The sequence below is a fragment of the Schistocerca serialis genome, chromosome 8, assembly GCF_023864345.2.
Source record: "Schistocerca serialis cubense isolate TAMUIC-IGC-003099 chromosome 8, iqSchSeri2.2, whole genome shotgun sequence".
NCBI lineage: Eukaryota > Metazoa > Arthropoda > Insecta > Orthoptera > Acrididae > Schistocerca > Schistocerca serialis.
Window position 1 is genome coordinate 210,922,060 of NC_064645.1, and position 12,693 is coordinate 210,934,752.

The following is a 12,693-nucleotide window of genomic DNA, read 5'->3' on the forward strand; positions in this document are numbered from 1 at the left end:
GAGCCCTTTTACTGCGTCACAGAACACCACGGGCGGTCTACACTTGGGCAGAGGACTCTCCAGACTTGCGGACAGGCAGGGCACACCATTGCATTAGCACTGCCTACAACATTGGCCAAGCTGCCACAGATGTCTTGCAGATATGCCACTGTGACATCATCATTAAGGCGGTAGTGCGCAGCCATGTCAGAGGCGATGCCAGTGTGTTGTGTACATAGCTCCGCGTAGTCAGCGCATACACAACTTTCCCACTAGAGCGCGCCCCGCTAAGCACAACAGCGCAGGCGCAGCGCTCGTCTGTCTCCGCACTACAAGATGGCGCTGCCTTAGAGACGGACCAAATTCTGATTGCGCCGATCTGCGTATTAATATGTAACGCAGCCAATGAGGTTGCTGCTAACGTAGAACCTTTTCTCCTAGCGGTTCACACTCACTCAGTGATACCTGAACGCGCGAGGTATTATAACGAGTGTACAGACCTCCGATTAGTCAGTCTACATTAGTCTGTACCAGTCCATAGTCAAGTTTCAGTCTGCACCTAAGAAGATTATCATATTCCTGTACATAGCCATGAAGATAAATGTATAGACACTTTGTCAAGTATCAGAGATATGTGAGAATAAGATTAACGTACCAAGACCAAAGGAACTTCAGATTGTCAGTTGTAAACAGTATCCTGAATCAAGTTAAGTAATGTCTATGCTTTTTATTATTTTAATAAATGTGTGAGAAAATTAATCAAGTTCTGTTTAAAGTTGGTCATCGTCAATCTGCTACTCTAAGTGTGCAAGTGGCATTTCTATCGTCTGACCTAACGGCAGAAGATAAACACGCCACGATAAGACCACGAGACATATTGCTGACACTCGCCTACTTTGTTAGAGCGACAAGTCGAATAATCTGATGGTGTGTGTACCAAAGGTCTTACAGTACGCACACCACACAGTGGCACAAGTTGCCGCCACTCTCCTAATCACAGCAACAAAACTCTGGTATGGGCCCACAGCCTACACACACTACAACAGCGATCAAAGCAGCAACAGAGGGACCCACTACACAACTTCATGCCTCCTCCCTCCTGCCACGTCCTCCTCCCACCCTGTCAATACCTTGAAGCACCACATACAACTTAACGAGTGTGACACTGCAAGTGAGTGTTGAGACTTCTCATGGGCAGTCCTTATCTTACTTGAATTGTTAGGAAATATTTGTGTTCACCACAATCCTAAAGGAGGTACAACAAGTGTGTCTCTTAATCAATATCACATTTTTGTTACTGTTGATTCACCAAAACTTGACTTACATCGGTTTCATTGGTGTCCAAAACTTAACTTATTGATTAGACATTACAGACATTTGCTTGATTGCTCATGTCTAGTTTATCCTAATTTATGCCTATATCTGTATCATAAATTTGGGGATGTAGCTACATGTTCTAGCACAGTCAATTACATTTATGGATTTTGAAATATTTACATACAACATGACATAAATCTTTCGTGTCCCTTGATATATTCTGTGTTTGTTTCATTAAACTTAGGATTTGTCATTTATCTCAAACATTAATTCTTAAGGTTTCCTCGTTAAAATGCAGTCTTGGAGGATGTTACATTCTTTATTGTGTCACCATTAGTTATTTCCAGAATTCTCTCACGTGAAATACAGTATTTCATGATAAATGAATTAATGTCAATATGTTTATACATCTTGCCAGACAACGTGTCGCCCTCAAAGGCAAGAGAGATGAGCCCTAGGCTGCACTTTTATTATATAGCCTACGGATCTCATAATGACCATTAATATATTTACTGTAGTACATTATCTGTTTGCATTTCATCTAAATCTGTACATACTCGTAACACTACGTGGATTGGCACCCAATCTTTTCTCTTTGATTTATTATTCACATTTGCACGAATCACAACGTATGTAATCTACTTACACAGAATTTTATTGGGGCTGCACTCTGAGGTGTGTATAGAGTGGTACAAATTTCTATTGTTATGGAGGGGCCTATGCAAGGTGGCAACCTACATGGGTTATGCACTGAGAATTCAACACACACATCAATTGTCACTTTACATTTTTTTAATTAATTAGAGCAGTAATGACAAGTAGTAGCTTGGATGTGAACAAATTGGCGGTTCATCACGCTATGATGTCTAAGGGATGAGCAATGAAAATGTGCTGCATTGCATTAAGCGTACATAATTTTTGCAGATAGAGTTCTGTACGAGATTGTTCTCAGAGTGCTGGTGGCGGGAAGCAAGTAGCATGTTAGCCCATAGGTCAAATTTTACAACCTCCAGCACTGCCAGGGTTGTCTCCAGCGGCAGGGCTTTGATGGCGCCCGACAGCCAACCAGCTTTTCCAGCAGAACACTGCGAGGCAAGCAGAATGTCTCCCCAAGGTGAATAATGCAGGGAGACGCCGTTTCCCCCTCATCCGCGTCACCATGGGCTCCCAAAAGTGTTGCGAGAAACATTACCAGCAAGGAATGTATCTCTGTGAATCCCCTACTCCATATTTATGAGTGTGAGACAGACGAGTACAAAGAGTCCATTTGGACGCTTATTGGTGAAACATTTGTTAAAATATTGCAATTGGACAGCCACACCAGTGGAGAGGTACACTGCACTAGGTTTTTGGTAGAAAGGACACTTGGGTTTCAGTATCTGTCTAATAAGGACGCAGTGCTCTCCTGGATGATACAGAGTAATTACGGAGTAGCTGTGTATCTTATCCAAAACTCTGATAATTTCGCAGAATTGTGTGGCATAGGTGCATCGCTGTAGTTGCAGAGACATCACACCTGATCGGCATAACAACACGACAAGTACAGTCAGCTGGGGACCCTATTGTGGAGCACAAGAGCATAGTACATAATATACGCTGCTCCGGCCGTAGCACGATCAGCCTTGCAGTACGTAGAAATGAAACGGGTGGTCATTGACCAATTGAGCATAGCAGCAAATTCTCGCATTATTTCTGTGATTAGATAAGATGTAAAGTACGTGACCTCGAATCTTGTGCTCTCATTCAGTTAGGGGAAGAGCCATCCCTGCATCGTTAGGTTTCATAGTTACAAATTGGTGACATACTCCTTTCCCTTTATTAAGATATCCCTCAAGAGGTATCACTATGTTAATTCAAATTTTTAGTATATTTAATTGTTAAATGGATTAAATCTCATAATCTTTCCCCATATTTCAGACTACACATATGTTGAAACACTATCCCTATTCTAAAACCAAGTCACAAATTTTGGTGGGGTTAAATTCATGTTAATAATTTACCTGCATTACCACCACTTTCTATGAGGCATGCAACCTCACCCAATCCCATTATTTAACAGAGGCCGGGATTGCTTAGCCAGATGTCATTAAGTGCATAAGAATGGCACAAGGGAAAATTATAATACAAATGAGTTCAGAAAATAGTTCATTTGCATATCACCTCTGGTAGCAAAGGAAACTCAAAGATCGCTTCCCAATTTAATGATGTTGAAGGTAGATTGAAAACTTTTAGCCAATGGACAACATTCCCAAAGGCCTTGTACAAGGAGAACTGTCCCTTTTCTCTGTGTCCAGATAGAAAACTCGCCTAAGGCTTATCAAGTTAAAATCAAGTTATAACACAGCATTAGAGTTGGCTGTTCTGAAATTAGGTCATTCAGCTGAAGAATCTAGTGACTGATTTGCCTGGGGATTCTAAGACTGGGAACTTCTACAGTTTTTACCATGATATAGCTTCAAATTCTAAAACGGTCTGCTTTATATTTGTAGGTCTACTACACATCACTCATTAGAAATCTCAGGCTCTACAGATTTTGTAAAAAATTTGTGGGTAAGAAGCGAACGTACGGGGTGTTCTCCACAGTGGCGTATAATTATTAGCCGGGAGTGCCGTATGATTGTTCGCCTGCCTGGGTTTTTCAAAGAAACAATAAACGCGCAACGATACTGCAGTGACATTCTGTACCCTTTCATAGGAGAACTTGTATTAAGTGAAATACTGAACGGTTACTTTCAACAAGATGGTGCAACCGCGCATACAGCTCGCGTTTCAATGTCACTGCTTGCTTATGTTTTTGGTGATAGCATTATTTCACAGGGACTTTGGCCTCCACGATCGCCTGACCTAACACCAACTGACTTTTTCTTCTGGGGTGCGACCAAAGCAACTGTCTGTAAAAAAGGTCCAAAATCCATTGATGAATTGGAAACTGCAACATCCACTTTCACTGCTTCTGTTACAGAAGGAATGTTACAGCTTGTGTTTGGAAACATGTTTAAACGAATTGAATTGTGTATTCAACATCAGGGGGAACACTTTCAACATTTAATGTGAAAATTTGTAGGTAAAAATGAATATTCAATAATTAATAACTTGTATTTCACTGAGTTTCATTTCAGTATATTCACTGTGGCATACGGAACACGCAGCAATTAATCATACGGCACTGTGGAGAGACTTTTTGAACACCCAGCATATTATGACAGTGTTCCTATTGCATAATGGAAAAGAGCTATGTTTATCGTACTTTTAATTCCAGGACTCAGCCCCCTCTTTCACTGAGAGCTAACTCTTGCTCACCATCTTAACTTGCAGCATCGAAAGTTGCAATAAATAAGCAATAATATTGTTGTATATTTACAGATTATTGGGTCATTCCATGCCAAACTGAGCCTGAGGCTTATTTTTTGAAAAAATGCCAAATTTAACAATGTTATAGTTTTTCGAATCTACAAAAGTTGAATTTTACTGTCCTGAAAAAATTATAAAAATTACATAATTAGCTGAGGAAATATAGTTAAACAAAGTTGGCAATTCTACAGATGAGGATGGAAAACAAAAGGTTTGCTTTTTGTGTTGGCAGCTGTTTAAATTTGGGTTGCAGCAATTGTTGATGTTTTAATTGTTTAATTTCAAGAGCAGAATCTTATCTTCCTGACAAACTTCAGTTTTTAAAGAAAGGTAAGTTATTAAGGATGCAGCTAATTCACAAAAGTTACTATGTATTTAGTGTCCCACCCGTGACAAAAAACATGAAAAAGTTTACCTTCTAACTCAGCAATTATAGTAATTCTATATATTTTAGGTTAGAAGTAAGAAAAACAAATAAAAACATCCAATGAGCCATAAGGCACCTTCTAAGTTGTAAATGATCATCTATAAATGTTAAAAGAAATTGTGTCCCACCCGTGACAGATTTTTGGATGTTAGTCAAATCTAAACCATTTAACACTTCTTGTTATTGTTAAGTTAAATTGGTTGATATAACAAGTGCTTTGATGGTTTACACTAAATAAAAACTTACTGTTTATTCAGAAAATGGGGAAAACAAGATCAGCAGAGCATATGAGAAAACTTCGAGAAAAACTGAAGAAAGATACCAGCAAGTACAATGTCCATAAAAAAAAAAGAAAGAGAGCGGGATAAAAGAAGAAGGGAAAATATGAAGATGAAGGTATCCTCCAGTGAAAAATCTTTATTGGAATATCGAAAGAGGGAAGCTGAAAGAAAAAGGAAGTACAGACTTAAACTAAAATTCGTATTAATTGAAGATCAGTCTGAGACCTGTATTTCCCAGTTAGGATCATATAAATGTCCTCAGTCCCTTGGCAAAGCTGTTTCTCGGGTAAAGAAGTTGCTTCCTTCAAGCCCCTCAAAAAATCAGCAGTAATAAAAAAGCTTGTAAGTGAAAGCTTACCTAAAAAGGTAGTAAAGCAGATTTTCCCAGTAGTGAAGAAGACATCTCGAAAACTTACAGGTGATAATCTGCTCAAAATACAAAATTTTTTCACAAATGATGAAATCAGCAGGCAGACATCTGGCATAAAGGATGTAAAGTCTATTGTAGACCTTGAAACTGGGAAAAGAGTTAGCTTGCAGAAACGTCACATGAATATGACAGTTAAGGAAGCATTTTTTCTTTTTAAGCAAGACAATCCAGATATTGATATCAAGATTTCAAAATTCTACGAGTTGCGGCCTAAAAATGTTGTTCTAACGTCTCAAATGCCTCACAATGTATGTGTGTGCAGATATCATGCTAACTTCAACTTCATCATTGAAGCCATTCACAAAGAAATAGCTAGTTTCCCTGCTACTCACACTCACCTTATGAATCTTGTTTGCTGTGATGTAGAAAGTGAAATATGCATGACAAGTCAATGCAAGAAATGCATCATGAATTTACACACATTAATAGATGGAAAGTTTGATTTGTGTGACATAATATCTTGGAGAAAATGGACTGAACATGAGTGTCACCCTAAACAGACTACTACCAGTGGAACACTTTGTGAAGCTCTCTCTGAACTTCAGTCTCAACTAAAAACATTCAAAGAGCACTTCTTTGTCAAAAGGATGCAATCTGGAGCTTTCAAGACTGTGAAAGCATCAGTTAGTGATGATGAAGTGGTATTGCAAATAGATTTTGCAGAAAACTATGTAGCACTAGCACAAGATGAGATACAAAGTGCCCACTGGAGTCATACACAGATTACAGTGGTCACTATTTGTGTTTGGATGAAAAAAGGGCTACAGTCATTTGCAATTGTGAGCGATGAACTGTGCCACGACAAGTACTCAGTTTATTCATGTTTGAAGAGTATAATAAATAAGCTGAAACAAGAGCTTCCCAATTTGACCTCGATACAAATTTTCTCCGATGGTTGCGCAGGTCAATTTAAGAACAAATTCACCATTTCTAACCTCTGCTACATGATGCAAGGCTTTGGAGTGTCTGGAGAATGGTTTTTCTTTGCAAGATCACATGGGAAAGGTGCAGTGGATGGCATTGGAGCTGTAACAAAAAGGGCTGTTTGGAATAAAGTTAAGCAAAGAAAAGTCATCATCAGCAATGCACAAGAGTTTTTAGACTGTGCCAAATCATCTGCTTCTGGAATAAACTTTCTTCTTCTGACAAAAGATCATATTGATGAAAACAGAGACCTTCTGGATGGCCGCTGGAAAGCTGTTAAAAAAATAAAAGATATTCGCAGCAAGCATTACTTTAACGGTTACAATACCTGTAACCTAGTATGTGGTAGAACTTTCCTAAAATCAGATTTAGAGAAAGTGGAGGTTTTCCCACTTTCACCCAACATATATTCACTAATCTACACAGATTCTGAGATGAGTGATGAGGAATCATATCCTGATGTCCTGTTGACATCCAATTCCCAAGAAGTTACAGGTTCAGAACCAGCTGTGGAACAAATCATGCCAGGAACATTTATTTTAGTTGAGTTCCAAACTGCAAGAAAGAAATCCACTACATACAGATATGCTGCAATTGCACAGAGAAGTGTAGAAGACAATGGGGAAATACAGATTATGTGTATGTGATCTGTTGGGGACTCAGCAAAGGTATTTAAAGCTGACGAGGAGGATGTATCCTACATAGAGTTTAAACAAGTTCTTGCTATTCTCCCGAATCTAAATGTCAAACATGTTAGGGGCACCTTATATTATGAGTTTCCTGGCAATTTAGACATTTTCGAAAGTGGGTGAGAGGCCAAGTGTATTTTTTCAAAGTGGTACATTCTTCAAGTGAAATAATTAAGTACTCAGGACTGCAAACTAATACCATACCAAAATTTATATTACTTATAAGCAACAAAAATGTTCTACAAAGTTATTAAAACTTAAAGTGTCCTCTAAGTATATGTTACCTACTGATTCATAGCTAACTGACATAATAAAATCAGTTTAAATAAAAAAAAAAAAAAAGATTGTACTTCACATGAGTCCCACCCGTGACAATTCCTTGTCCCACCCGTGACAGTCTTTGATTGCAATTATTGTAAGTAAGAATTACTAATCTAATATTTATTGATATTATGTCATGTAGAGAATTGTTTTATTGATGTGAATTCAATATTTTCAAAAGAAAATAAGTGCATAAATCACAGAATTCTTCTAAAATGTTGGTGGTTATTCAATGCTATGTCTATTTGCTGTCCCACCCGTGACAAAGTTTTAAAGATGAATAACAGCTCAATATGTAAACTTCTGACATTCAGATTTAAAGGGAAGGTAAAACAATTATTTGTAAGGCAACCAGTCAATTTTTACTTTATTTCTATTTATACTTCATGTTATACCAGCATCTGACTGTTGAAAAGCGTAGTGCAACTGTCCCACCCGTGACAATGGAATCCCCCTAATATTATTAAGATTCATAATTTTTCAAAATAATTGTAAATCTTAGAGAATTATAAGATCAAGGAACGATTTACATAGAAATACGAATTTCCTGCAAAATCTGTATAACTGGAATTATCGTAGCTCATTCTCTCCTGGACCCTTCGAGTTTGTTTGACTCAGCAGAGAGCGTCACAAAACCCTATTTATAAAGCTTCAAGAATCATTACTAACTGCAAATGAGCATTCTAAAAATATTCATCAGCCCTTACATATTGCTCCGTTAAGTATCGGAAGACAAGATTAATTATCAAAACTTTATCTACTAATTCCCTCTGCAAATGCTAGAAGCCTGTAATAGGAATAGTGAAACATCTTATACAGGCCCTAGTGCAATTGCTGTTCCTTGCAGAAGCTGCAATTGGCATGCGTGGAAGAAGAACCAAACTCGATTTACGCAATGTGTTCTCTGGTCCCCACTGTATGTATTGTAAAAATATTAGTTGGACCAACAGACGTACTCTATTACTGTAGTTTATAATTCCGCCGTCCTTACAGAAAATCACGTTCGACTGCGATTAAGGCGCAATTATTGATTCGCAATGGTGAGAATGGTACAAAGTTCCTGATAACTGAGGACGTACTTTGCAAATGCTACTCTGAGATTTAGAGGTTCGCATATAGAGCAATTTGTGGCGGGCCGCATCAAAATGGTCAATAGATAGATGACTCAAAAAAAAATTCTGATGCACAAGACTCTCTTGTAAGTCAGAGTGGCAAAGTGAGCCGGTATAAAATGATGTTTCTTCTGGCAGTCGTATACATTTAAAGGCGAAGTAAATGCGAAAAAACAAAGAAATTTATTATTCTAGAGCATTTCGAATAAACCTTGTCCCTTCCTTGGAACCGAAAAGAAACCCTTCAACTTCGGACTGCTCCACTACCGGTACCATCAGTCCACTGTGCTATGTTAGACCAAAAGCAACGGGACTTAGTATTTCATACTTTTATATTCTCCAGGGTAGATTTACAAATCTGCTTTCTGTAACAAATTGTGGATACTGAAAAATGTAAAGTCTGCAAACAAGAAGTACGCTGTGCAGAATTCCAGTCGCTTACGCAGGCAATGATGGACGAAAAGTGAAAGATAATGCAGATCAACTCAAACGTTTTAAGAGAAAATTGACTTATTTGACACAGAAACATTTTTCGGGAAACTCAGATAGGCCCTATGTAATTCATTCATTCTGAAGATAATCACACTACAAAATTGATTTCAATCTCTTAAACTATACTACATCTTTCGAATTGTGAGAAAATCGTTACTTGAACACAAAAGGAAAACTGTCACGAATATCGAATGAACAGTAACTAGCTCAAAGAAAAAATATCAAGAAACACCCACCATTTCCACATTAAAAAAGTAGTGTAACTGGTTTTCCCAGAGTAGTCAACGTTAACTATTTTTCTACAACCTATTCATGGGCACTAATTTATTACATTCAATTACCTTGAATGGGTTGTGTATTTCGTCATCCATATTGCTATCAGAGTCTACAGCGAGGCTCATACAAAAATCGCAATACGAGCACACGATTCGTGTTACATGGAATCCAATATTATGCAAGTGACATTATTACTGCATTTTCTGTGATTTCTCTATTATTGAACTCACTATGATATCTGTTGTTATTTGCTTTTTATTAGAAATAATAGTGCAACATCGGGCAAATTAAAAATTGAAACAAATTTTCCTCTGCGTCGTGAATCTAAGAATCCGTAGAAAAAGAATTTTATGATCTCTCATTCAACACTAGATTGTGTCTGACAAGTGAGTCTAAAGGGCAAAACCTTTACGGCTGCAAAATTCTGAAGTTAAGCCGCTGTGATACTTTTTTTATGGCATGAGGGTCGTTTCTGACAAGGTATGAGTCGACCAAAGCCATTTATATTATTTTTATTTACTGAGGCAATAAGTTTGAAAAATACAATAAATATGGTCCAAAACCACGAAATCATTAGGTCCAAAATTGAAAATGAACAACATTATATGAAGAGAGAAAGGGAACCCAGAGGAAGAGAGTGAAAGGAAAATGAGCATGATGGAAGGCAAATGCCTACTTTACGTAGCCTTAGTGGGCTTATTCGCAAACAATAAATAATAACAACAGTCATACATGCAGCTTTTGTCGAAACTTGCGTGTGATAAATCACCATCACTTCATAATAACAACAGTCATACATGCAGCTTTTGTCGACACTTGCGTGTGATAAATCACCATCACTTCAATGTTTAAATGCAATGCGAAGCAATTAATAATATAATCTTTAAAATTACACAAAGCCATCAACTACGCAAACTTGCGGAAAACAATATAAAGACAGCGTTTCGAACACCCCATGTCAAGGAAATTGGCGGGCAATTAGAACGGAGAACTAGCGGAGTTTCAGTTTAACCATAGGACTACATACCCCACTTAGCAGCCGTGTGCAACAACAGATATGTGAATAAAGACGCAATATCTGCTAAGAAATATCGTCAATAATCAACTGAGTATCATACTAAAACCGACATAATTTTTCTTATATTTCATGCCTGCTGACGGCTGCCATCCGATCTGCTATTAGGCCATGAGATTATAGTAAACATCAATGGAGAGAATGTTTAAAACTCTACATTTAAAAACCTGTACATCCTTAAAATTACTGTTATAGACACTTCGTCGAGTTCATTTCTTTTCTTCTTTTGCAACCACAAATCGCGGGAAATTCTGTTTCAACAGACTAGAAAAGTATAAACACACTCATCAAAAGTTATCGCCGAACTCTCCGAAACATAAACGTTCATTCAGAGCAAGTTGCCCCTAACAAAATAATAACTTACTATTTTGAACGGAGCGCTATACCTACAAACAATGCAAAGCATAATTTAGGTCCTCATATTACTATGAAAACGTTTTCCTAAAACGCATACAATATCGTGGCAAAACAAATATCGAGCAAGAAAAACAAAGACAAAAGATTTACTCTCACCTCCGTCTTTGTAGGCATCCAACACAGCTGCCACAGCACAACAACTAACTTACACTGCAACAATGAACTTTATCTTCAGGTGCCGGGTGCCAACCAAATAAAGAAAAGCACACCGTACCATCCAAGTAAGTGCATCAGAGAGAATAACAACGTAAACCGTTTGTGTCAAAGTTACTTGTACGTTCATTTTTATTTCTGCATAATAGTTTACTACTACAAAAAAGAAAAGCATTCTAACAGTTACCTAATGCAAATAATTAGTAGTGATTATCAGTAAAGGTATCATTTTTTAAGTAGGTAAGTTATTATACAAACATGATTTCAGACAGATTCTTTTTCCCCGTCACTGTATTTCGCGATTCCTTCGCCTATCAATAGATGCCTCTTCATCACGTTTTCTGCAGAACAAAATGTCTTAAAGAAATCAATACGAAATACGTTTTTTTCATAGCTGAAACTGAAGTATTTCCCAAGACAGTTGTAATTGGTTAGTGTTTAGACACAATTATAATAGTCATTCAGGGTAAGTTTTTATTGAACAGGGTAGATTTGTACCACTTAGTATTTTTGTTTGAAATGGCTGGCGTTCCATCTACTGGCATCATTTTGACTAAAAGTAACGGTTTTATTACCTCTGTTGTTTTAGGACAAAATGATGCCAATAGGTGGAACACCAGCCATTTGAAACAAAAATAGCAATGGTGCAAAGATAACCTGATTGGTAAAATGTTTCCCTGATAAACTGCACAACACCTGTCGAACTGTTCTCTATTGCTGCATATTCTCCCCACCTTACCAGTTCAATGCAAAGTCTGGACACAAAACTCAACATAATTCTAGCAAACCGATAAAGCATTTTGATGCAATCTGCCCTCTATCAACGGTAAACATCAGAGACAATGCAAGTGGCAGTGCCTAGATTACTAAAGGAATTAGAACTTCTTGCAGAAAAAAGAGAACTGCGCCAAATCTTCAAGGAAAATAATGTCACTGCAAGCATGCATACTCATCACAAAATACACAAAAATTTTATAAAAGATCATAGAACAGGAAAAAAGAATGCACAATGACAGGTATATAAAAAAAATTCTAGCTACAAGTAAAGTAAAAGTTATGTGGGTAAAAAAGGAAAAAGGCAAGAATATCAATGACAATTTGTCTTTGTTACATGACACTAAAAAGATTACTGAACCAAGTGAAACAGCAAATATCAATGTCTGTGGACCATGTAAGCAGGGACGGAAGAGACAAGGCTGTCACATATCTAAAACCAATGTACTCAGTAGGAAGTCATGGCATACCCAGTAGAATCTTGCAGCTCTCCCGTCAAAATATTACTGACCATCTCAGCCATGTATGTAACTGTAATTAAGAGATGAGCATCCTTCCTGATCGGTTAAAAACATTCAAAGTTTTTCCAGTATTCAAACCTGGTGATGAAAATATAGTGATAAACTATCACCAATTACAATAACATCCCATTTCTCGAAAGTATTGGAAAAAATA

The 12,693-nt window shown here is 37.5% G+C and overlaps 1 protein-coding gene across 1 annotated transcript in view; it reads right to left on the reverse strand.

Moving 5' to 3' along the window:
- The window catches only part of LOC126416702 (cytochrome c oxidase subunit 6C), a 94,010-nt gene extending 84,320 nt beyond the window's left edge, over positions 1 to 9,690 (reverse strand). Inside the window, exon 1 of the mRNA XM_050084509.1 lies at positions 9,665 to 9,690. The gene's annotated coding sequence lies outside the window, so the exon portion shown is untranslated. The remainder of the gene's footprint in view (positions 1 to 9,664) is intronic.
- Positions 9,691 to 12,693: the final 3,003 nt, after the last annotated feature.